The 21,273-nt window shown below is 46.1% G+C and overlaps 1 protein-coding gene across 1 annotated transcript in view; it reads right to left on the reverse strand.

The window, feature by feature from the left end:
• Nucleotides 1–11,938, reverse strand: part of ELOVL7 (ELOVL fatty acid elongase 7) — a 110,780-nt gene extending 98,842 nt beyond the window's left edge. Inside the window, exon 1 of the mRNA XM_075541061.1 lies at nt 11,849–11,938. The gene's annotated coding sequence lies outside the window, so the exon portion shown is untranslated. The remainder of the gene's footprint in view (nt 1–11,848) is intronic.
• Nucleotides 11,939–21,273: the final 9,335 nt, after the last annotated feature.

Here is a 21,273-nt window from a genome sequence, read left to right on the forward strand (position 1 = left end):
CCTCTGGTCTAGCCAGATTTGTAAGGTAGAATTGGGATCATGTTAGTATGGGGGAGGAAGTATTTAGGAACTAGAGGAAAGTTGTATGTTTCATCATTGCTATATCACATCCTGACTGGCTCGTCTCCTCCCCCGGAGCTTTCTGTAAGGGGATGTCCAATGGTCTACAAATGGGCTTTGGGTCTCCAAGAATATCAGTCTTTAGCAAAACTTATTGAAAGTATAAAGCTCTTCTAAGTCCGCTTTATAAGAACCTCTGGATAAATTCCTTTTACAATTCACTCGTAGGAAAAACAAACAAAAATTTCCCTAATGGGGGTTCTTTTTTTTACTCTGTTGGTGAGACTTTTAATGTTCTTAAGTGTCTAATTTTCAGATGGTCTCCACCATCTAGTTTGTCTCCTGTTTTTTAAGCATTTTAGTTCGATTATGTAGTGGTGCCACGTATGCAGGCTCCTACGTTTGTCCCTACCTTTTTTTTTTTCATGATCTCTATAGTTTTAGCGTTTACACTTAGGATTGTTTGTTTTTAAATCATTTTATTGGGGGCTCTTATAGCTGTTATTGCATTCCAAACATCAATTGAATCAAGCACACTTGTACATATGTTGACATTTTCTAAACATTTACTTTCTATTTGAGCCCTGAATACCAGCTTCTCCTTTTTACCTCCCCCTTTTTACCTCCCTCCCTACCCTCGTGACCCCTTGTTAAATTATAAATTATTATTTTCATATCTTACATCGACTGCTGTCTCCCTTCACTCATGTTTCTGCTGTTCATCCCCCTAGATTCTGTGTGTCATGAAGTCTTAATTGTACCAGTGTACATGCTTCGGTCTAGCCAGACTGAAAGGCAGGACTGGGGTCATGATAGTGAGCGGTGAAAACCAGAGAAATGGGTGTGTTTCATTGGTGCTATACTGCACCCTGATTGACTCATCCCTTCCTCGTGATACTTCTGTGAAAGGATGCCCTATTGTCTACAGATGGATTTTGGGTCTCTGCTCCGACCCTCCTCGCTCTCAACAATATGTTTTGTTTGTTTGTTTGTGGTCTTCTGGTTCCTGTCACCTGATTCTGCCCACACCTCATGATGGCACAGGCTGGTGTGCTTCTTCCATGTGGGCTTGCTGTTTCTCTGCTAGTTAAAGAAGTATGTTTAACTTCAAGCCTTTAAGACCCCAAACACTGTATCTTTTGATAACCAGGCACCATCAGCTTTCTTCACATTTGCTTATGCACCCATTTTTTCTTCAGCAATTGTGTTGGGAGGGTGAGTATCACAAAATGCCAGGTTGTTGGAATACAATGCTCTTGTATTGAGGGAGGGTTTGAGCAGAGGCCCAAAGTCCATCCACTTCCTCAACATATTGCCATATAAATATAAACTTAGGTTTAACGTATTGCCATATAAATATAAACTTAGGTTTGGGATCCATTTTAAGTTCATTTTTTTACATGATGTGAGATATGGGTCCTGTTCAACTTGTCTGAAAATAGATGCTGTTTTACCATCACTATCTGTTAAAGAGTCTATGTCTCTTCTCTACTTACTGGGTTTTAGTCCATTGTCTAAGCTCAGCTATATGTAGATGGATGAATTTGTTTCTAGGCTCTCAATTCAGTTCCATTGGTCAATGTGCCTGGCCTTGCACAGTTCCAGGTTGTTTGGACTACCATGACTGTGTAGCTGGTTTTGAGATCAGGAAACATGAGTCCTCCTATTTTGTTTTTCTGCTTTAGTAGTGATTATTTATCTGGCGTCTCATTCCTTTCCGCATAAAGTTGGTGATTAGTTTTTCCATCTTTTAAGAATTGATGATGGAATCTGATTCAGGATTGCTTTATGCTTGTAGGATACTTTGGGTAATGTTGATAAGCTGACATGTTATATCTTCCTATCTAGGACAAGTATGTTCTTCTCTTTATGTAGGTTTTGTTTTCTTGTAGTTGTGCTCTGCAGTTTTCTCTGTATACTATATATTTTTGTTATCCATTTTATTTAAGTCATTTCAGGCGGGTAGGAACAAGGTTTAAATTCAGCATATTGGTTCACACTAACATAAATGTTATCTGGGTATTAAGGCCCATTTAAAATAAGATGTAGGAGTAGATTTTAAACCATTGGTATGACATCCTAAACATAGGGGAAATCCACATGTAGCTCCTCTGTGTTGCATAACCAATAACAATGCTTTACTATGTCTTTTTAAAAGTTTAGGGCATATCATAACTCAAGAGCCAAAGCTCTTGATGACTTACTCCCTTCTAGCATAAGCCATTAGTTAAAATAAACAGCAGCAACTTTGACCATTTCTAATAAATCAGAAAAGTTGTTTATAATAAAGAATGAAAAATTATGTACACACTATAAGGTCAAAACCCACTGTTATCGAGTGGATTCCTACTCCTAGTAACCCTGTAATATTTATTTTACCTTAAAAGCATTAAATTTCCAATTTTTAAAAATCATTCTAAGGCTTTCCTTCACATGTTCCACTCTAAAATTTTTCTTATATAGACCTTACTCAAAATTTCTTTTCCACTATTTCCAGTTTTGATGTTCTAAATGGATCTAAAATGCAAAATAAAACAACACATACAAAAACAAAATTAAAAAATCAACACAAAACTAACTTGTAAAGCAATTTCAGGATATTATCTTTCACATTTCTATGATTTTTCTCTCCATCATTTATAATTGTTCTGCCACTTTTTCAGTGACTCGCTTTCATGGAATCATTTCAGAGACCCCAACATGCCTTTCACAGAAACAACACTTTTCCCTTTGGCACCGTCCTGTTGTGTCTTGGGTTTGCACACTGACTTCAATAATCGAATCACAAGTGTAACAGGAACGAACGGTTCTGCAGTGCATACAGTGGACTCGGGTGCAGGCAATAGGCCAGTGACTGGAGCCGGGAACAGGCCACTACAGTCAGTGTCCATCGTGTCTGGACATCACTCAGAATGTTTAACGGAGCACTGGAGAGCACAGGTTCAACTAGTAAACGTTAGATGGCAAAATGATTGCATCTATGTCAAACAAGCACATGTAATTGCCAAGATACAACTGGCTTTATTTTTATCTATCAAAAATAATAGTGGCATCACTAACCAACTATTTTTTTAATTGAAAAACAATTACTCTACTTAATGTTAACTATTACACCTACCAAGAGAAAGCCTGTGTGTAATATAGAGCTGCAGTCTCCCGGATCTCACCCAGCAGTTCTACCCTGCGCTTCAGGATCTCTATGAGTCAGCATGCAATTGATGGCAGGGAGTGATTACAGCTACCAGCCTAAAAGTAGGCGTACTTTTAAATATTGAATGCTGGTTTTTACTACTTTATTTTTTTAACTTCATTCCACATTCACTCAAGAACTCAAAAACTAATCAACCATCAGGGATTCGACTCTGTTTTCCAACAAATGTCACTTCTCCTTTTTTTCTTTCTGCAGGTTAAAGTCATACATGTTAGACTCACAGAGACGGGGGTAACAGCTTGTGCCTGCCAGTGAAGGGAGGGGTCGGCAGCAGAGGGACTGAAATATAGAATCAATATTGGCTTGCTTTGTTTCTGAGACATGAACCTCCTTGGGCTGCGGAGTAATCAAACACAGTCAGCCAGGAGAAGGTAGGAAGAAAGGCCAAAGAAGACCCCTGCTGACTTTGGTTAAGTAACAATACCTTTATAAATGGAAATTTCCTTCCAGCCTGGTTTTATCATTTAATTCGGATAAGCAAATGAATTGCAAATGTGCTCCTAAGGGAAAAAATTCCAGCTGTTTAGGATAAAGAGGAAGCTAAGGAGGGACTGTGAGTAGGTGAGAGCCTAGGAGATACACCATGATGTGCAAGCAAGAGTCCAGGTTCTAGAACGGGGCGGGGGGGGGGGGGGGGAAGGGGTGTCTGTGTAGGCTTTCAAGAACTCCTCTCACGTCATCCCCTTGTTCATGGACCATTAACCAGCTGATGACCATTTAGGGAGAGAAGCCAAGCCATCTCTCTACAGACCCCACATTTCGACCCTGGACTCTAAAGATAAATAAGTAACTTGTGTGGTTTCCTTTAAGAGCCCTCCTGCAATTACAGGGGAATATACCAGTGTCCTAGTGTCTCTGCTCACACGTCCACCCACGGGGCTGGTATGCAGAGTGGGAAGCGTCTCCACAGTGTGGTCATGGGAGTACATCCTAGGAAGAGCACTGGGGCCGCTCCAGCCAGGTGAGCAGTGTGAAACCACCAGCAACTCCGAAGGAAGAAAGGCAAGGCTTGCTACTCCCATAAAGGGTAACTCTGGGGAGGGGGTGGCCTGTCGGGGACCCACAAGTGTATTCTACCCTGACCTATAGGGTTGCTATGACTGGGCACTGACTCAGGTGGAGTGTTCTGCTTGTTTGTGGTACATTGACTGGAGCGCTGTACCATTGTGCCCGAAGTAAGTTCTTTCTCCATTCTGCATCCGTGGGTACAAGGAGCGTGTTGCTGCACCACTGGCAGGCTTCAGAGGATTCGTAAGAAAATGTATGCACAGTGTTTTAGCACCAGCATTTATCAGTTACTATGGAGTCCATCTCAACCCAGAGCAACACCATGTGTGTTAAAGCAGAACTGGGCTCCACAGATTTTTCAAGGAACTACTTAATTTTTTAATCATTTTATTGAGAGCTCTTGCAGCCATCATAACATTCCATAGTTCAATTGTGTCAAGCAGCATTGTACAATGGCTACCCCAGTCAGTTTCAACACATGTTCTTTCTTCTTGAACTCCTTGATATCAGGTCCCCCCTCTCTCCGCATCTTACACCATGTATACATTCATGTACCATTCTGTTGTTTGCTCCCCTCGAGTGGGGTTATATGCAGTCATCAATGTTATCTGCTCCCTATTTCCCTCCTTTCCCTGACCCTTGCTTCCTGAAGGAAATAATTTTGGGGAAGCAGATTGCCAAGTCTTTCCTTGGAGATATCTCAGGGTGGACTCGAACTCCAACCCTTAAGTTAATAGCTTAGTTTGTTAGCTGCCCTGCCCAGAGATTACCCTGCAACTACTTTTGCTGTTAGGTGTAGTGGATTAATCTCAATGCATTGCTACCACGTGTACCACAGAACGCTCCCCGGTCTAGGGCCAAAGCTCACAATTGTGATGTTTGAGCTCACTGCTATAGCCACTGTGTTAATCCGTCTAATGGAGGGTTTTCCTCTCTTTCACTGCCCTTCTACTTTACCAAACATGATGCCCTTTACCAAAGACTGTTCTCACTGGTGTTCTAAAGATACCAACCATTTGGGCGGCATAATGGTTATGAGTTGGTTTCTAACTGCAAGGTTAGCCTTGATAAACCATCAGCCACTCTGCTAGTGAAAGATGGGGTTTTCTACTCCTGTAAAGAGTTGCTGTCTCGGAAACTCACAGGGAGGCAGTTGTACTCTGTCCTATAAGGTAGCTATGAGGTGGCATCAACTCAATGGCAGTGTTTTGGGTTTTTTTTTTAAGTTTTCTTGGTAATCGAAAGCTTAACATTTAAATAGAGCCTTGAGCCACCAATAAACAAGTGAGGCTCCGTAAGGAGGATATCCACGGCATTTATTTCCTAACCCCAAATTGCTACACAACCTGAAGCACAATCAAGATAACTAATGTAAGCCCCCAAAAAGCCTGGTTCTTGACCAATCAGATAGAAAGGAAATCTGAGATGGAGAAAGGAGATAGAGCCTGCAGTGGAGGGCAAGCCGCTGGAGAGCAGAGGAACTGCAAATGCCAGAGGGTGGTTCAAAATGCAAATCTCATCAGGCCTCTCCTCCTTCCCAGAGCTCTCCCCCCACTGACGTTAGGTTGGGGGTGGGTGTAACCCCAAATCTTTAGTAGGTCAAACAAGGACCTGCCCCCGCAGGTCTAGGCTAGCTCATTCCATACCTTCTACTGCTGTGATTTGATTTAAAAGTAGTTCCAAATTTCTTCTCACACCTGCATTCTCTGTCTGGATTTGATTTCTCCCACCACACCCCACTGCTGGGCTACTCTAACTCCTCTTTTCTCAGCTTGGCAGGTCTTCCTTGTCCCCCTTTCCTTGCTTGGGTTCCCCACGGAGGACCTTGAAGTTTTTGTCTCTCTAGAGAACCCTGGCTAACACACTTGGACAAGCTGGATTGACACAGTGGCTGCAACAATGGACTCAGACAGAGATCCTTGTAAAGGTGGTTCAAGCCCAGGTAGTGTCTTGTTCTGGTGTCCATTGGGACACTCTGAGCCAGAACCAACTTGATGGTATCTAACCACCCCTACCCCACCCTCACTTGGAAGGACTTCAAGTACCCTCCTGGCCACCCGGCCTGGGCCAAACCTTCTGCTTCAATGTACTGAATATGCAACTTCAGGGATTTCCCCCTTCTGTCAAGGTGTGTATTAATCTATTAGACGGATGGGGAAGCTGGGTGGTGGACATTCATGCTAGCATGGGTGCTTCCTCCGGCTGAGTTAGATCTCAGTTTAGAACTGCAGACATGGATATACACAAACATACTTTATTTGAATAATAAGCGGTTTATGTGGATATGCAGAACTCAAGGAGCCCTGTTGGCCCACTTGTTCAGTGCTCAGCTGCCAACTCTACAGTTGGTGGTGATTCTTCCATAATGATACTGTCTTAACAACCCAGACAGTTCTACTCTGTCCTACAGGGTCTTTATCTGTCCAAATGGATGTGATGGCAATAGGGTTACATGGAATGCCCACCTATGGAGTTTCCGCATGGTGTTATTAGTTAAAGCGCTTGCTGAAAAGTTGCCAATTCAAACTCGCTCAGAGACACCCTGAAAGACAGACCTGGTCATGTACTTCTTGGAGGTCACAGACAGGTCCACGCCACACGCACGGGATGGCCATGAGTGGACTTGATGGATAACACAGCAGCTTGCCTACTTCTATCATTAACAAAAAGAATAAACTTGTCTTGCCAATGTAATAACATTTGCTTAATCTCCATGAGTAATAAAGACTAATCATATAAAAGTTCCCATTTTCGTTAGCTTTCCATCCCTCCCGCCCCCGTCATCTGTGAATAGTCAAAACTTTCTCAATCACAGAAACACAAGTCAAACAGGTTTTAAAGCCTTTTTAGAGAAATGTCATTATCTTTCAACTGCATTATTCCATGAACTTTGTGAAGGCCCATTCTCTCAAAAAATGCATTTCTGACATGTTTTCCCCCGTTCAGTATGATGTCTGTTATTAGAAGTCCAGGTGGTCTCTCAAATTCACATGCTGTCAAATTGACAACTGCTTGGACATCAGGTTTGGGGTTGCTAAGCATCCTTTCCCTGCCTAAAACTGCAGTGTGCACATATAACACAAAAAGATCAAACAGATTGGGAAAAGTCCTACTTCCACACCTTAACCAGAATGATGGGTAAAGGCTACCCCTCTTGCCTGTACATTCCAACCTCTAGCATCATCTCAAGCATGCAGAAGTGGTTTGATAAAAACTGTTTCTGTCGAACTGAGTGCCTGTTATTTCCAGAGAAGAAATAAAAGCACAACACACTCATCCTATTTTTAAATTGCATTTAGAAGTCTGACAGTGTGTATAAGAACCAGAAAATAACCCCTTGTTGACAAAGTGCTTCCACGTCTGCAACACTAGCATAAGAAACCCTAGCTTGTAAAATGATCCACCAGCAGAGATGTGGATTAACTTGTTTACAATTTGAGGCTAATATATCTGCTCTACACAATATCTGAATTGTGAAATAAATGTTATAATTAATGAATGGAATATTATGCAAATGAGAGCTTTGAAAGCATGTAAGACAGGGAAAGTGCTGGTTGTGTGTTATGCAGAAACTGCATAACTGAGACCAGAAAAAATGCACTGGGGGGACTCTGGGGTGGGGGGGAGGTAAGAGATGATAAAATGGTCAGAAACATGCACTGTAGAATGGGTCAGAATACTTACTCTTTTCTCTCCACCTTTCTCTTTACCTCATACATCCCAAACTCAGTCAATTCTTTCTTGCTAAAGCCCCTTGTGCCCAAAACATTTTACACAGAGGCCTTACAAGAAATTCCAAGCAGATGGTGCCCAGCTATCAAAACATATAATGTCTGGGGTCTTAAAGGCTTGAAGATAAATAAGCGGCCATCTAGCTCAGAAGAAACAAAGCCCACGTGGAAGAAGTACAACATTGATTTGAATGAGGGTGTGGGCAGAGTGGAGGCCCAAGGCCCTTCTGTATACAATAAGACATCCCCTCACAAAAGGGTCACAAGGAATGGACAAGCTAGCCAAGGCACAGTATAGATACACAACAGTCCTCTAGTTCTTTAACGCTTGCTCCCCACAAAATCATGACCCCAGCTCTATCTTACAAAGCTGGCTAGACCAGAGCATATACACGGATACAGTTAAGAGCTTGCAACACGGGGACTCCAGGACAGATAAACACCACAGAACCAATAATGAGAGTAGTGATGCCTGGAGGGTAGGGGCAAGGTTGGGGAAGAAGGGGAGAAGCGATCACAATGATCGACATATAACCCCACCCCTCCTCCACCAGGGGGATGAACAGAAAAGTGGGTAAAGGGAGACAGTGGTCAAGTAGGACATGAAAAAACTAATAATAAATTATCAAGGGTTCATGAAGGAGGGACAGTAGGGAAGGAAGGGAAAAAATGAGGAGCTGATACCAAGGGCTCAAATAGAAAGAAAATGTTTCAAAAATGATGGCAACATATGTACAAATGTGCTTGACACAATGGATGGATGGATGGATTGTTTTAAGAGCTATAAGAACCCTTAATAAAATGATAAACATTTTTAAAAAGAAAAGAAATTCCTCTGTGGTTTAACTATACCCTTACCCATCTACCATATCAACAAACCAAAATAAGATAGTCATTCTACTGCTGAAAAAAAAGCTTATTATACAATTCATGTGTTTTATAAGCCTTTTTTGTGTGTGCTATTTCCATTAAAATTTGTTTTAACTTACTGGAGCTTCACATCAATTTCAAAGTGGGCGATACTGTCCCCAGGGAGGGGATCCAGGTGGACTGCACAAGCAGCTACCTATACTTTATCCTGCTGTATGGGCCACAGTCCGAATGTTTTTAAATGTTTTCAATGGATAAGGGGGAAAACACTGATTAATTTTTCCCTTGAAAAGAGGGGGCAGAGGGAGAAAGGGGGAGAGTTTTTCTCTGCCAAGGGCCATTTGGATAATTTGTACCATCCTTCAGAGCCATACAAAGTTAACAATTTAAAAATTAGCCAGCTATGTTTGGGCAACTGTTTCATTAAACTCACCGCAATGTAATGGCTAGAACTGCTTCCCCTTAGTGACCCATGCGCCAGTGCTGTTAGCTGGTATTGCTGGTTTCCAGGGCCTTACAAGGCCTGGGGGCATGACGGTCTCTACCGCTGCTCTAACCCACAGATGCAAGGTCCAGGAGCAGGAGTCTAAGTTAATGAAATGAAACAATCTGGGTAGGAACAGTGACAGAACGTGAAGAACGGAACCAATGGTTTGAAAGGTACATACAGATCCTGACAAATGGGTGTTCATTTTGCTGTGCATGTTAACTAAAGCGTTTAAAACCCGAAAAATGAGATCTGAACATCAGCCTAAGCTCCTCCATCTTTGCCAACAAGTGGTCCCATGAGGCTCCCTCTGGGGTGGCTGTTTCCTCTCTGCAGCAATGCAGCCAGCAGGACTTTCTGCTCCTTCCTCTGCTCTAAGGCCTCCCACCTCCCCCATATCCACTGCAGCCAAATGCTGCAACATCCTGTCAACCTGGCTTTAAAACTCCAAATCTTCATCCTCCTCCCCAAACATTTATCAAGCAATTATCTGTTGTAAGGCCTGGAGATGTAATGTCTAAGTTGTTTTTAATTGTTCAGTAAACCCTCCCAAGGAAGTAGCCCTCCCAAGGAAGGTAAGTACCCAGTTGAAAAAGGTCAATAGTGAGTGATCAATGGGTCTTCAAAGGTGGGGAGCACCAGGAGGAGAAGGAGGAAGTGTGGTGAAGGGCATATTCAGAGGGGAAACTGAGGCAGGCCAGAAGGAAAAAGAATGTTTAAAAGCCGAATGGAGAAGATGCCTTGATAGCAAGTGGGGCCCGATATGATAGGGCCACTGAGTTTTGAGCCCTGGTGAGGAGAATGGTGGTGGGGCACCTAGTAGATCTCTGGGGATGCTTTGGGACAAAGCAGGACAAGCCGAATAGAATATTGTCTCATGCACTGTCAGGTGTACCACTAAAGTTAAAGCACACATAGAGGAACAAGGTTCAGGAGTTCCTTAAGGGCCCACGAGATCGTTAATAAAATAGAATAGTAACACCCCCCCCAAAAAAAAAGTCTGAACTTGGAGCAGAGGAACCACACAAGCAGGGAAAATTGGGGGCTGAGGCTGAAGGACTGACTACACCTCGCAAGAGTCTTCCTGGAGCAGCCCAGGACTTCAGGAAAGTACAGCAAGGCAGGGGACAAGCCTGGTGTTTGAGAGCTAGGGCCTGGATGGCGCGGAGCAGAGCCCCCCACCCACCCACCCCCCACCCCCGGCTTGAATGGCACCTCTGTTACTTACTACGGGTGTGGGCCTTAACGCCTCTCCCCTCGGTTGCCTCATCCTTCCAATGGGGAAATTATGATCACGCCTCTGAAATTATTACCATTATGAGTCCTACCACCGGTTGGTTGACCAGGAGGAAAAGGGTTAATCAAGTACTTTGAACAGCCGCTGGCACACAAGCCCAGGACACAGGTCTGCCCGAGGAGCCAGGGGGAGACCGTTTCCGTTCTCGCTGACCTTGGGGCGATTGCTTGGGAAAAGCCGACTCTACAAAGTTCAGGGAATGAATAAGCAAGTGTGCGGCCAGAAGACCGGGGGCGGCCACCTCACACCGACCCCTCCCGCAGCACTGAGGTGCGGGAGACAGGGTGAAGCGACCCTGCTTTCCACGGGACACCGAGCACACAGCGAGAAAGGGCTCCGCTGGCTCCCGGCCGGCCCCCCACCGCTCCTCCGTTGCCCCCCAGCCACGCGGGCCGTGGAGCCTCGGGATCCTTTTCCTGCCGGAGTTTCCCCCGAGAGCGGGCAAGGGCTTTGAATCCGTGCTGATTACGGGGTCGGGGCCGGGGGGAGGCCCATTTCCTAAGGCAGGAAACCTAGGAAGACCAAACAACAGGCTTTTCCATCTCCCGCACGACCTGTTCTACGGCTATGGACTCATCGCCCTCCGCCCCTGGCAGCAGCAGCCACCCCGGCGGGATGCGGCTCCTCCAGCCCAGAGGCAGCGCCCCGCTCGCTCCCCGAGGCTCCGCCGGGCGACGCTCCGGCCTCCAGCGAGGACCCGCGAGCGCCCGGCCCGGGACCAAGTGAAAAGCCGGCGCGGAGCGCGTCTGCGGGCGGGCGGGATCCCCGGGCTGGAAAAGTGACCTCGGCGGGCAAGGTCAAGCAGGTCCGGGGCTCGGGCCCCCGGGCCCACCCTGCGGCCACCTCGGCCCCGCCCTCTGGGACCCGCAGGGCCCGCGCCCGCCAGGGCTGGGCTCCCGGGGAGGCTCCCGCCGCCGGCTCAGGCCGGCCCGCCCTCTCGGATGCTGGGCGGCGGCGGGTGGCGAGGGCGCAGGTGAGCCCGGTGCCCCGGAGCCCAGCCGACCAGGGCGTCCGCCCTCCGGAAGAGCCACCTGTCTCGGCGCCCACCGAGACCAGGCCGTTCGGCCCCGACCCCCTCGCCCCCTCCGGCCGGCTCCGCCCCGCGCCCTCCCGGGGGCGGCCGCGTGCCCCGCCGCGTCTTCCGGCGGCCGGGGAAAAGTTTGGCCCCGGAGCCCCCCACTCACCGGCGGCGCCGAGGAGCCCAGGCGCGGGAGCGCGCGGAACGAGCGAGGGCGGCGCGCGGAGCTGCTCTCGGCCGCCCCTGCTGCCCCGGCCGCAGACCAAGCTGGGAAAGGGGAGGAGGCAGGCGGGGTGTCACCTGCCCGCCAACCCACCCGGCGGCCGCCTGCCGCGTGACGCCACGCAGCGCCGCCCCCGCCGCCCCGCCGCCAGGTACCCGCCGGGGTGAGGGGGGGACGGGAGGGAGGAGCCGACGTCTGGCCGGGCCGGGCGCGGGGGCCTCGGGCTTCCCAGCTGCCCCCCGCCCCACGGAGCCAGGGGCATAGGGATGCTGGCTGCCTGGGGACACCAGGCTGTGCAGAATACTGAGGACAGTTTTTTTATTTGGTTTGGTTTTTTTCCGGAGCAACCGGGGCATTCTGAGGTCTTTGCAACTTGACATAAACAGTGTGAAAATCATGTTATGACTCAGATGCAGGAATATCGGAAATGAGGAAAACCCTGACTGAGGGGGAGGCTGGGGGGCGGGTGGGGGGCATTGCAAAGGGCAGGAAGGGGATTGCCTCCTCCTGGAAGCTAGTCTGAGGGAGGGGTTCTTTCGTCCCCAAAAGTCAAGGGCTGGCACACAGGGCAAGTCCAGAGTAACTCCGCGAACCACGGGGCCCAGATCAGCATCATCCCTGCTTGTTGCGAAAGTGGAGGCACTGGAATATGCGGTGCTGTAAGTATGGAGATTGGAGGGCGCTCAGAGCGGCTTTACCTTGTGTGACTGCAGCCAGCCTCGCAAACTGGCTTCTCTAGTCAATTGAGCTGAGGCGGTGGGATGGGGACGCCGCATGTGTATACAGGTGGTCAGTGTTTCCATCTTTCCGTTTCCCTGACCTTGTCTGGTGGAGAACCTTTGATTCACTGGTACCTTCTGGAATCATGGTATAACCAGAAGGCAAAATAGGAGTCCAGAGAACAGGCAAAACCGAGAGCAATAAATAACAAAACCAAGCACTGCTTCGGGACCTGAAACCTGAAAAAATACCCTGCCCCACCAGGGGGCTCACTGTGTGTTCTAACCTTGGAATCGGGATAAAGGGAATGCCTGGGTTGGGAGAACAAGCAGAAGCATATTTTTCTCACACAGGGTTTGCCTGCCGTCGCCTAATCCCACATCAATGAACAAGCACATTTCGATGTTTCCTGTAAATTTCGGAATATATTTGTTGTTCTCACTCACTCAAGTCGATTCCAACTCATAGATGCCCTTAAGTCGATTCTCATCCATGGCGACTACTATGTGCAACAGAACCACCATTGCCTGATCCTGGGTCACCCTCACAACTGTTGTTTGAACCTGTGGCTTACATGCACGGTGGCAATCTATCTCAACGAAGATCTTGTTTTCCTGTATTACCAAGCAGGATGCTCTTCGCCACGATCTGGTTCTGACTGATAAAATGTCCAAGATATGCCATCTGAAGTCTTGCCATCCTCAATTCTAACCAACATCTGGCTGTCCTTCTCCCAGACGGATTTGTTTGTTCTTCTGTCAGTCCATGATAGATTCAATATTCCTTGCCAAAACCATAATTCAAAGGCTTTGCTTGTTCTTTGGTCTCCCTTATTCAATGTCCCACTTTTGCATGCCTATGAGATGATTGAAAATACTATGGTCTGTGTCAAGTATACCTTGGTCCTCACTTGATGCCTTTGCTAAGCCTGCTAGTAGCCGTTGAAAGGAAATTTAAATAAATAAATAAATAGAATTTGAAGGTCCAAATTTGAAAAATCTTATAGACAAGGCAAATAATGACTTTGCATGTCTCCTTCCTTCTAAATGAACTTTGTCTTCATAGTAAAGCAAATTGTTCTATAAATTTGGGAAACTCCTTGATAATTAGAGAGAGTTGCTTAAGGATTCTTTACCTTTGAACCAGTCATAATTTACCCATGGATGCACATGCACAATCTATGTCTTTATGCAAATTAAAACATGCTGAAGTTCAAATGGATCCAATCAACAGATATTTGAGTGCTGCTTTTAATGTGAAGAAAACAAAAATGCTCATAAATGGACTGTTGACAGGCAACATTCTTGATAAATGGAAGATAAAATGGAAGTTATCAGTGATTAATCAACAATTAACTGGACTACCTACGGAAGCACCACTCAAGAAATCAAATGGCGGATCAAATTGGACAAGTTTGCTGCAAACGACTGCTCTAAAGCTTAAAAAGACAAGGACGTCTTTGACGACTAAGGCTCCCCTGCCTTAAACCAGACAGTCTTTTCCTTCGTCTCCTATGCGTTTCATAGCTGGACAATGAAAATGAAAGAACAAAGAATTGATGCATTTCAATGGTGGTGTAGACAAAGGATATTGAATATACTTTGAACTGCCAAAAGAATGAACAAATCCATCTTAGAAAAAAATACAACCAGTAAGGACTTTAGAAAGAAGGATGGTAAGACTTCATCTTGGCTACTTTGGGCACATCAGGAGCAGAGGACCATCACTAGAAAAAGACATCCTGGCATGGAAAGTGAGGAAAACCCTCCATGAGATGGACTGACACATAGCCTCGACAAATGGGCCACAACACAGTAATTTTGAGGATGGCCAACTTGGGGGTCAGGTGCAATGTCTCATCCTTTTATGCCTATGGCTGCCAGGCCATGAGTTCGAGCCAAAGCGGCAGCAACTGCCACCAGCAGCGTCCCAAATCCAGAGGTTTCACCGGACAACAGAGCCAAACTGGAAACCAAAGTTCCTGCCACCAGTCAAGGCCGACTCATTAGCCACCCTATAGCACAGGGGAGAACTATGCTCGTGAGAGTCTGAGACTGTAACTCTATGAGAGTAGAAAGCCGCATCTTTCTCCCTTGAAGCAGCTGGTGATTTTGAACTACTGACCTTGCAGTTAGCAGACCAACTCGTAAGCACTATGCTACCAATGCTCCAGGACAACAGAACACATGCACCAGAAAGACAGAAGTGTACATTCATTAAGTTGGGGATGAGAGCGAACAAATGGGTAAGTCAATGCTGCGGAACATAGACGAGATGGAGGTAGAGGCTTTGGAAGGTAAGTTGCCTTTTTAATGTGGGTGGGCCTTCACACAAGGAGGCATATGAGCCCAGCTTGTGAATACATGATGTGACAGGTTTCTGTCTCCCTGGGTTAGAACATTACAATCAGAGATAAACACAAGCCTGAAAAACCCTGGGGCATGAGCCTACGTGGCCTGCTCACACACATAGAGTAGCAACAAGTGACTGGAGGGAAATGAGCGAGGGCAGAAGAAAGAAATGAGGTAAGAATTAAGGGGAGCAGTCTGAGAAAGGTAGCGACATCTGACTCACGTTTTCAAAGGAGTCATCTGGTGGCTTTGCTGAGAGCAGAGTGAGGGTGGAGAAGGTGGGTGGCAGGGCAGAAACAGAGGTAATTACGAGGCTCTTGCAAAATCCAAGTGACAAGTAAAGGCGTCTTGGATCAGGTTTTGCATTGCGGAAAAAAAATGGTTGAGTTATCAAAATATCATCTGAAGGTGAAGCCAACAGGATTTCCTAAGGATAGGGAGTGGGGTGTGAGAAAGAAGAGTCAAAGTGACTCTCGAGTATGCGCCTTGAGCAACTGGCAGGAAAGAGTTGCCCCTTGCTACGAAGAGGGTGACTACAAGAGAACACAGTTGAGGAGGAGGCTGGGTCAGGAGTTGTTTGACACTCCTCTGACATTAGAGATGCTTCCTACATAGCCGGGTGGGAATAGAATAAAGAGAGTGCGTCTGGAGTGCAGGAGAGAGATCTAAGTTAGTGATAGGAATTGGCGAGTAGTCTTCTGAATGACACCATCCATTCTAGTTCATTGTGGTTATGGATTTGGAATTTCCTCAGTAACACACACCAACAGGAACAGGTTTTATAAAAGGAGTCCCTGGGTGGCACAGTGACTTAGGCACTTGCCTGCTAGTTGGAACTTTGGAACTCACCCAGAGGTTCCTTAAAAGACCCAACTTACACAGAGAGAGAGAGAGAGAGAGAGAGAGAGAGAGAGAACAGCTTTCTTGAGCATAGGAACACTGGACAACATTCCAGCCCTATCCTTAAACCTTTTGAAACAGCAAAGCCAACAACAAAAATGTGAAAAATGTAGCCCTAACTAGAACACTTCCCTGGCATCAAGTCAATGCTGACTCACAGCAACCTCTAGGACAGGGTAGAACAGCGCCTGTGGGTTTCTGAGACTGGAATTCTTTATTGAAATTCCAAACTTCATCTGTATCCTGGTTTCAAAGTGCTGGCCTTGTGGTTAGCTGTACACCATGTAACCCATTACAACACCAAGGTGCATTACATTGGGTAAATCTGCTTCACAAGAACTCTTTTAACGTTGAAAAGCAAGGATGTCACTTTTTGGACCAAGGTACCCCTTACCCACGCCGTGGTATTTTCAGTTGCCTCATATGCATGTGATTGTTGGACGTTGAATAAAGATGACTGAAGAAAAATGGATGTATTTGAATTATGGCGCTGGTGAAGGATATTGGCAGTACTGTGGAGTGCCAAAAGAACAAACATCGTTCTTGGAAAAAAGTACAACCAGAACGCTTCTGAGAAGCAAGCATGGTGAGACTTCATCTCATGTGCTTTGGACATGTTATCAGGAGACCAATTTTGGAGAAGAACATCATGCTTGGTGATGCGAAGGGGCAGTGAAAAGGAGGAAGACGCTGGGCAAAATGGATTAGCGTGGTGGCTGCCACAATGCACTCAATCAATGGCAGCGATTATGAGGAGGGTAGAGGACCAGGCAGTGTTTCGTTCTGCTTAATTCAAAGGGTAGCTATGGGTCAGAACCAACTCGATGGGACGTAACAACCATTAGAACACTGAATGGACACTGAATGAGAGCTGAGAGGAGACAGAGCTTCTGGTTTGACCTGAGCTAGAAATGTGTATTCTGGGCGAATGGCTCAAATTTTCTTGCTGTTCTGTGCATGTCCACCAGTGTCCACAAAAGACCCCCAAGTATTGCTTTAGGGCTTAGACAGAAATCTTATCAAGTAGGTGAATTTAGAAACAGAATCCATAGGTAATGGGGATTGTTGGTATTTTAAATTTGTACGCATGGCTAAGGGCAAAACGAGAGTGAGAGTAGAGAAAGTGTGTGTGATGGAGCACTCTGATAATAAATGGTGAGGGAGAAGAGGAAGAACTGGTGAAAAAGAAGCTAGAAGAAGTTGCCACTGAGCAGAAAAGTTACCCCCCAAGGAAAATGTTAATTTTACTATAATAATGTCACATTACAAATCATTCCAAAATTCTATAGCTTGTAGCAATAGATCTGTCCTCATGCCCAACATCTGCTGGTTGGCTGCAATTCAGTGAACTTGAGGTATGCTCAGCTGGGTGACTCCACTTCAGCTGCAAGTTGAGCTCAAATCTGGAGCCCAAATTGAAAAGTCAGCAGCCCCCTGGAGAGGTCATTGGAATGCAAAAGCCAGATTGAAGGCTTCTGCTCAAAGCATGTTGGCTAATAGTCCACTGACAGAGCATGTCGCATAGCCAGGTCCAGCATCAGAAGGGGAAGGACACATATCCCACCCCCGCAGGAAGGTTAGAGGAATTAGTCTTTGCTGAACAGTAATACAAACTATCCTGTAAAAGAAGAAAACATTTTAGAGTGGAGGAAGTGATCACCTACTACAAATGCTGGAGTCGAGGACTGGAAATTGACCCTCCATTGGGCAAAGCGCACATCATTGGTTGACCTTGAAGACATCAGCTTTGGAGGACTGGAAGCAGTGACGTGACTGGAGTGAGGTTTCACAGTAAGTATGAAGAGAGAAATGGGAGGAAACCAGTTTAGACAATTCTATCAAGGATTTTTTGAGGCAAAAAGGAACTAAGACTGCAGAAGACAAGCCATATGGACACAATCAGACCTCTGAAGCTGGAGTAGCCACAGAGAGATCCCTGCCAGGGCTGAGATGCTTACAACGCCACTGGACTCAAAGACTTTCTACCCCTGGCAGTGAGATTAGTTTTTTTGAGTTTATTCCCACTGCAAGGTTGGCAGTTCAAGCCCACCAGTTGCTCCATGGAAGAGGAACTTGTTTGTTCCTGTAAAATACTTACCGTCTCAGAGAGGGTCGCTGTGATTTGGAATCCACTTAGTGGCAGTGGCGTCCATAGTGTAATTTTCTCGTTTACCTACTACCCAGCAGATCTAGGCGGCTTCCACTTTTTCTCTTTAGGAGACAATGTGGAAATGAATGCACACATGTTTTCTGTTACCCATGGAGAATTGCTAGGCTTATATAAATTGGGGGGGGGGGAGAGAGAGAGAGAGAGAAACTCTGGTGGCATAGTGGTTAAGTACTCAGCTGCTAAGGAAAAGGTTGGTGGTTCAAACCTGCCCCGCCATTCTGTAAGAAGAAAAGACCTAATGGTCTCTTCCCAGAAAGATTGGAAAACAAAAACCTATTGCCATCGAGTCCAGTCCCATTCATAGTGACCTTATATGGAGTTTCTGAGACTGTGGATCTTTACAGGAACAGACAACCTCAAGTTTTCCTGAAGAGCAACTGGTGCATTTTCAACCTCCCACCTTTCGCTGAAAAGCCGCAATACCACCAGGGACCCTTCTTCTAAAGAGTACAAGACTGGAAAGCCTTATGGGCCCGTTCTACTCTCAAGCTGAGTCCCTAGGGTTGACTCAGTGCTACATAACAAGCACATACAAGACGAGGCATGGATGGTCAATTCTTGGTAGAATTCTTGCAAGAGAACCGGGTCTGATATCCAACCAATACACCTCATACACAGCTAGTACCCATTGTTTGCATGTTGTTTTGATGTTGAATTGATTTCAGCAGAGCTTCCAAATGGAGGTAGACTAGGAAGAAAGACCTGGCAATCTACTCCAGAAAATCAGCCCGTAAAAAAAAGCCCTCTGGATATTAGCAGGCCAGTCTTGTCATGCACGGAGTTGCCCTGAGTCAGGAACCAACTGGACAACAGTTAACAATACGTAGAAATAGAATTGCTGGACTGGAAGCTGGTGACACAAAGAAGTTGGGGTGGGGAGCATTCCTACTATCTAGTGTGTACCCTTGGTAAGGATGGCTGCTAGAGGGTACCAGGCATGGCTTTAGCAGTGCTTGTCAGCCTAGCCTCCTTTTGTGCCTGTCTTTCCAAGCCTGCTATCCATCCTTTGAGGACATCCTTCCTATAAGTTTCTCCAGGCTTTTTCTACAAACATTTTTTGGGGGTTACATCAGAGTTAGTTTCTGTTCCTGGTAAGTAAGGGCCATGAATCATCTTTCTAAGTTCAACTCACTGCCATCAAGTAAATTCTGATTTAGACCAACGCCATAGGACAGAGTAGCCTCTGTGGGTGGCCAAGCCTCTGGGGTTGCCAAGACTGGGGGAAAAATCATCCCTCTTTTATTTATTTTTAAAATAATTTTATTGGGGGCTCTTAAGGCTCATATGCCAATCCATACATCAGTTGTGTCAAGCATATTTGTATGTATGTCGCCATCATCATTTTCTAAATGTTTTCCTTCTGTTTGAGTCCTTGGTATTAACTCCTCTTTTTTACCGTCTTGCCCCCCTTCCACCCCTGTGAACCCTTGATAAATTAAAAATTATTGTTATTTTCATACCTTACACCAACCACTGTCTCTCTTCACCCAAGTTTCTGTTGTTCTTTAACTTCGGGGCCAGGTGCAGAGGTGGGTATTATACCTCAATCGTTGCTATCAGTTCTCCCTTTTCTTCCTCTTCTCCCACCCACTTTCCCCCTTCCCGCATGGTATCACTACTGCCCTTTCTGTTTCTGAGGGATTTATCTGTCCTGTCTATCAGTATACATGCTCTCATCTAGCTGAATTTGTAAGGTAGAACTGAGTGTGAGGGGAGGAAGCCTCAAGGAACCAGAGGAATATTGTGTGTTTCCTCAGTGATATTCTGCACCCTGGCTGACTCGCCCCTTCCTTGTGAACCTTCTGTGAGTGGATGTCCACTTGTCTAAGATTGGGTTTTGGGTCTCCCCTCTGACATCCCTCATTCTCAACAATATGATTGTTTTGGGTCTTCTGATACCTGTTACCTGGTCCCCTTGACACCTCATGATCACACAGACTGGTGTGCTTCTCCCATGTGGGTTCTTTTGCTTCCCTGCTAGATAGCTGCTTGTTTACCTTCTAGCCTTCTAGACCCCAGGTGCTATAGCTTCTGATAGCCGGGCACCATCAGCTTTCTTCACCACATTTGCTTATGCACCCATTATGTCTTCAGCAATTGTTTTGGGGGACAGAGCATCACAGGATGTCAGGTTGTTAGACCAAAGTGTTCTTGCGTTGAGGGAGGGCTTGAGTCGAGGCCCCAAATCCATCTGCTTCCTTAATATATTGCCATATAAGTATATGTACATAGGCCAATACCTTTCTCTTTATGAATTAATATATTTACATATGTACACCACTGTTTTTACCTCTATTGATGGTTTTGCTTCCTAGATCTTTCCTCTGTTTCCTTTCACCTTCCTACTGCCCCACTATCACGCTTATCTTCTTTTGCTTTTCAGTAATTCCTCTCGGGTTACTGTTGCTCCAATACCACCAAAATCCCTATGCCCCCCTCGCCATTGGTTTTAACTCCCTAGCTGCTCCCCTGTCCATGGCATTGTTTGCTCACCACAACCTCCCTCCTATCTCCTCCTCCCCCAAGTCCTTCAAGATCTGTCAGGCCCGTTGCTTTCTCCTTGGCCTTGCTTCTCATGCCTATGTTATATAGGAAGACAAAACAACAAGAATGAAGACAAAACAAAAGATCAAAAGGAGAAATAAAAAGAGGGAAAAATCCATACATAATTCCAGGTCTGTCCACCTACCTTTATGACTATTTCCCCACTGGCCCTGGGGAGCTCCAGGTACTGCCCCTCTTAGCCTGAAGTCTATGTTAGGGGCTCCTCATGGTCTTCGTGGCTTTGCTCCTGTTGTTGATCTGTTATGCTTCCTTCTTGGTTCTCTCCACTGTGGGGGAGTCAGACCTGGCTCACTCCCCACAGTTGTCCCTGTATTATTCTGTTGCAGTATGTTCCAGCGAGGGACCATCATGTCTCGAGCTGTTGTTGGGCCTACAGTCCTCTCTGTGCCTTACCAGCTTGGTGTGCTAGAATGGGGTCTAGCCACTCTCTCTCTTTTTCCTTCTTAATTTGCTCCCATGTGGGCGAGTGAGGCCGGCCCCTCGCCCCACCCTGTGTGGTCCTATGTAGCTCATACTTCTAGGGAGGGGTCAGTATATCTGGAATTGGAGCCAGCCCCATAGCCTCTGTGTTCATGAGTTGTTCCACGTGGCTACGCCAAGCAAGGTCTGGTGTGCTGTAGTGAGGTCTGCATGCACATTCCCTTTCCTGTGGAGACATAAAT

This window comes from Tenrec ecaudatus, chromosome 2, assembly GCF_050624435.1.
Source record: "Tenrec ecaudatus isolate mTenEca1 chromosome 2, mTenEca1.hap1, whole genome shotgun sequence".
In the NCBI taxonomy this organism is placed as follows: Eukaryota; Metazoa; Chordata; class Mammalia; order Afrosoricida; family Tenrecidae; genus Tenrec; species Tenrec ecaudatus.